Below are 5,005 nucleotides of genomic sequence, written 5' to 3'. Positions count from 1 at the left end.
TTGCCTTTCATCGATTAATTTGTACCATTTCTAATCCCCTTCTGTATATTCTTTTCAACGCATTTCTTTTGTATATTCTCTTCATGTGTCAGGATGATCTCTGTATGCTGTAACTGGGTTTTTTGTGGGGTTTTTTTGTATCACGTGCAAAAGAGGCTTATTAAGTGTGTGGTTTTGATCGGTGGACCACGAGGGGCCATCCCAACCTTTGAATTTGCAGATGAGCATTGGCACAGCTGCTGACTGGTATGTCAGCCCGGTAATGAGGAAAAGAAAGACATGGAATTAATTTGTGGAGTTAAATTAGCCTGCTAAAGTGGCTCAGGGTTCTGAGGTGTAAATGGTCTCTCCCCAGAAGAGGTTTTAGGCGTACTTTCTTCAGGTGACAGGGAAGCATAATTAACCTCGTCTGTCATGAGCAGCTGCAACGGAGTCTGCAGTGCTGGACCTCAACTTCAAGGTGGTACCCCCAAAAGAAACATTCACAATGACAACCACGGCTCCTCTGGAGGCTTTGATAGAAGTGCTAATGTTGTTCTTCATAATGTAAAAGTCTCTTTGTATTTCTGCAGATGCAAAAGCACTTCAAACTATAAACTACTGATCTATATAGAGAGGGTAATATATGATTTATTATCCAAACCAGGATCCTCGTGAGAGTAGAATAATAAGTTTACATTGATCTATAAGGGACTTAACCCAAGACCCGACCTACAAAAACTAAGACCTATACCCCTTATCTCAGGAACCTTGAATTTGCCATTTAATGGTTCTTCCTTCCTTTCCTTCTTTCTCTCTTTCTTTCTTTCTTTTTCTTTCTTCCTTCCGTCCTTCCTTTCTATTACTTTTTAAAATCTTGTTTATAACAAGGTATTAAAAATATATCAAGGTCAGATTTTCAACATATATCTAACGAATATTTCTTAGGTGCTGGGCATTACCTCCCCAAAGTTTACAACTGTGAGGGAGAAAATGTCACTAATCAAATTATTGGAAGTCAATAAACAATTAGAAGCTGTAACAGTCTCAAAGAAGGAAAAGGATAGGGTGTTAGGAGAGCAAAAGAGCACAGGAACCTGATTAAACCTGGGAAATCCAGGAAAGGTTCTCCTGAAGAACTTTCTTTAGAATTGAGACCCGAAGGATAAATGGCACAATGTGGGCACAGGGACACGGTATGTGCAAAGGCCCTGAGGCAGGAGGGCGCACACTCTGTTCTAAGAACATTGTCTGTCAGCAAGCAGAACTAAGCCTTCCCGTTCCAGGCTAGTACAGGTATCCCCCGCTTTTGGTAAGTTCGCTTTACGCCACCTCATTTTTTACGAAAGACCTACCTTCGTACATGTTTTTGCTAACTGAACGAAATCCGAAAATTTTTTCTGCTTCTAAAAGGCTAAAAGTGAAACGAGCATTCACGTTTGTTTTGCAGTGACTTATACAGCCAGCGCACACCGCAAGCAATTAGAGTAGCATCACCAAGCTCCCTCCCCAGGAACTATACCCAGTATCTCAGCATCAAGCTGCGATGGCTTTGAATTAGGACCATCTGTGTCTTATATTGATGTACTTTTGGCATCCTTAGCTAACTGCCTCTTTGCTTTACACCATTTCAGTTTAGGAAAGATCTCGTAGGACCACTCTACTTTTAGATAGAGGGGAAACCTGTCCTCAGGCTAAGAGACCACATGGGACCTTGAGAAAGCTGCCAGCCTTCCCCCTTCTACGTCATGAGTCAAGAGCTCTAAAGACTTACCATGTTCATCAATAAAGACATGCATCGCATCCACAGACATCTCATCTTGCACACATGTTTCTGGCCCACTGATGACTTGCAACACAGAACTATCTTGTTGGGAAGTTACCCTGTAGATTATCTGCCTTTGTCTACGGCCCTGGAAACTTAACATATATAAAAATTTCAAGAACAATGTGGAACGCCTCCTTACCCTTAACAAAGCATGAAAAGCAGCAGCCAGTAAATGAGGCTGCACCAGCATGAAGCTATGTAAGTTATCCTTACAGGGTCGGGATCTTGGCAGGCTCAGTGAGCCCGGGGCTGGTGCTGGTGTGCTCTTGACTTTGCATGTCTGGTTTTCCTTGCTTGGCATTGGGTCCACTGGGTTTCTCACTTTCTAGGATTTCCTCCTTCTTCTCTGGGAACAGTTATCTGAAAAACATTGCTTTATGTGTTAACATAATACTAAATAAGAAATTAAGGTGAAAATACTTGGAAACAAGTTACCAAAACTGAAGCAACAATAGATAGAAAATCTAAATAGCTCCTATGAATTCAGAATAAATACATTTTAAATCAATTAATTTTATTTAAATAAATTTTCATTTTACTAATTATGAAAGTACCTAAATATTTTTGAAAAACAGAAGTGTGTATGTGTCAGAGACATGTTATTTAGACATCTACAAATACCATCACTTTACATATGGATTCAAGGACTCCCTTATAATACTCCAGTGACCACTGGCTTACCCAGTTGAAAATCACCCTTTTGGCTAACTTAGTCCTGAAAGGTTCATAACTCATACATGAACAGCATCGATGAAAAAAATTGCATAAATACCCTGGTGATTTTGGAGTAAAGTCTCATTTTGCATTTTAAAGCCTCATCAGTCTTTGCTTCTCACTCATTCTCAAAATCTACATTTTCAAGCTGAAGGTAGAATTGGCCTCTTCATAAAGTAGATGCTCATTAAGGATACCTGACTTTGAACCAAACCTTGGCACTATGGAGGACTCAGGGAGATACTATGCCTACTCCTTTCCCTGAGAATATTTTAAGATGAATTAGAATTCCAAGATCAATAGGTATACATGGGGTTTTTGAATTTTTAGTATCCTCTTTAAATAATGGACCAAAACAAGGGTCTTAGTTTACACCATTATGCAAAGTGGAATGACCCCTGAGGGTCAGCCGTCCTTATCGAAAGACACACCCAATGGCCACTTTTAAGGTCACAATGTCCTCTGTTTTCCCATGACCAAAGATACCAATAGCTATCGTCTTCTGCAAAAATTTTTGCCTGAGAGAAGAACACGATTGAGTGGTGTGAACTTACAGGCTCTTTCAAGACATGCCATTCACTAAGCCCACCAAGATCTGTCTCAAAAGGGGAAGTGGGGTCTAAATCACATCATCATGTGGACAACAAAGTTCTTCATCCTTGGACTTGAAGTACTTAGAGAAACATTGCTGGCTTCCAAGTGAGTCCTGAAGATAAATATTCCCAGTGCATCTGTGAAAGGATTAGAATTTCTGTGGTACAAAAATGTTTGCCTTTCATTTGACAGCTTGTCAGGATAGAAGTTTTCACAGTTTTCAAGAAACACATTTGTGAGAAAGTGCTATCATAACAAATAGCTTTAGCCAGTGATCACGTCGCGTAAAAACTGCAGGGAGGCACGTTTAGACAGCTCTACCTTCTGACACTACATGTATGGGGACTCATCCATTCACGTCGCTTTCAATACCTTAGTCTCTCCTTCCCTTAAATGGGCACATTACATATGTCAACCTATAGGTTATTTTTTTTCTTTTTCCCTTTAAAAATACACGTTTATAGGAAGTTTCTGTTTCTAAAAATAGTACACATGAATGCCATGTAATTTAAAACTAGAGAAAAGGAAAAAAATCTTAAATTACTCTTAATCCCACCATGCTGATACAGGAGCCAATATGATACATATCACACCAGTATTTTTTTCTGGGCATCATTTTTTTGTTTCAAAACTTAAGTCATAATACAGATGTTGATTTATAACTGTTCTATTTGACTTAAAGTATTGTAAATATTTAATGACATTAGATATTCTTCTACATCATCTACATTATCTTAAAATGGAAGTTATATAATATTACATTAATATAATATAGTTTACTAAACTAAACAGAACAGTTAGAAAACAAACGTTTTATAGCTGCTCCATTTATCTTAAAGTATTATAAATATTTAATTACATGAGATATTCTTCTACATAATGTAAAAATTAAAGTATATACTACATTTAAAAGTATGATTTATTAAATTAGACCCCTACTGTTATAAATCTAGAGTCTTTCCATTTTTCTGTACTGCAGATAATTCTTCAATAATCATCTTCACGTGCATAATGATTATTTTCTTAGGAAGTCTACAAGAAACTGAAGATACAAATGGATAATAGCCAGAAAATATATATAAATATAGAACTCTGACCTACAATCTATAGCAACCAGCCCAGAAAACCAACCCATAATCTACAGTAACCAGTCAGGAAACCAATACACTATGTACAAGTCAGACTTGTAGGAAATCAGACCACTATTTCTAGCAAACAGCTCAGAAAGCCAAATAATAACCCCTCTATAACCATCAGTCCCAAATGTCCAGGACTTGAATAATAACAGAGCTTCCCTAATTCTTGCCCCTGATTCCAACCAGAGAAATCCAACCAATCAGAAGGAGCCAAATACGCCCCCCTAACCAATCACATAGGGTGCTCTAATTACCCCACCTCCAGCCTCCCCAGGCCAACAGCCTGAAATCACACCCAAAGCCTTCCTTTCTTCCACTACAAAGCTTTCCCACTCCTCTGCCTGCCTTGGAGTCACTGCCAAAATGCTGGTGGCTGACTCTCGCTGTAGCAAGCTCTGAATAATAGCCTTACTTCTTCTCATTTGAGCAGTCTTTGTTTACTTCCACAAAGTAAAATAAAGCTGTATCAAAAGACAACAAAAACTTGGCTTTAAACACTGTTGATAAGGGTGTGGTTTTCCATAACCTCAAATTCTAGAATATCCCCAAGACCCAAAGATAATCTAAAAGCCTTTGTGGAGATGACCTGGGTTGGAAATAAGAGCACCATAGAGCGCTTCCCTGGTGGCACAGTGGTTAAGAATACCCCCGCCAACGCAGGGGACATGGGTTCGAGCCCTGGCCCGGGAAGATCCCACATGCCGCACAGCAACTAAGCCCGTGCGCCACAACTACTGAGCCTGCGCTGTACAGC

At 39.2% G+C, this 5,005-nt stretch overlaps 1 long non-coding RNA gene across 3 annotated transcripts in view; it reads right to left on the bottom strand.

The window, feature by feature from the left end:
- Positions 1–46: 46 nt before the first annotated feature.
- LOC112062881 (uncharacterized) overlaps positions 47–5,005 on the bottom strand; it is a 6,399-nt gene continuing 1,440 nt past the window's right edge. The window contains exons 1-4 of one of the 3 annotated variants that reach the window (XR_002890889.3): positions 4,055–4,143; positions 2,021–2,167; positions 1,754–1,899; positions 47–1,393 (exon numbers count right to left, since the gene is read on the bottom strand). This is a non-coding gene — a long non-coding RNA (uncharacterized lncRNA). Of the gene's footprint in view, positions 1,394–1,753; positions 1,900–2,020; positions 2,168–3,075; positions 3,456–4,054; positions 4,144–5,005 lie in introns of those variants that run through there. The other 2 variants (XR_003677704.2, XR_003677703.2) reach the window with 2 other exon arrangements.

This window comes from Physeter macrocephalus, chromosome 20 (assembly GCF_002837175.3).
Source record: "Physeter macrocephalus isolate SW-GA chromosome 20, ASM283717v5, whole genome shotgun sequence".
Taxonomy (NCBI): Eukaryota; Metazoa; Chordata; class Mammalia; order Artiodactyla; family Physeteridae; genus Physeter; species Physeter macrocephalus.
Note: the sequence above shows the minus strand (reverse complement) of the source record. Positions and strands in the feature narration are given on the sequence as shown.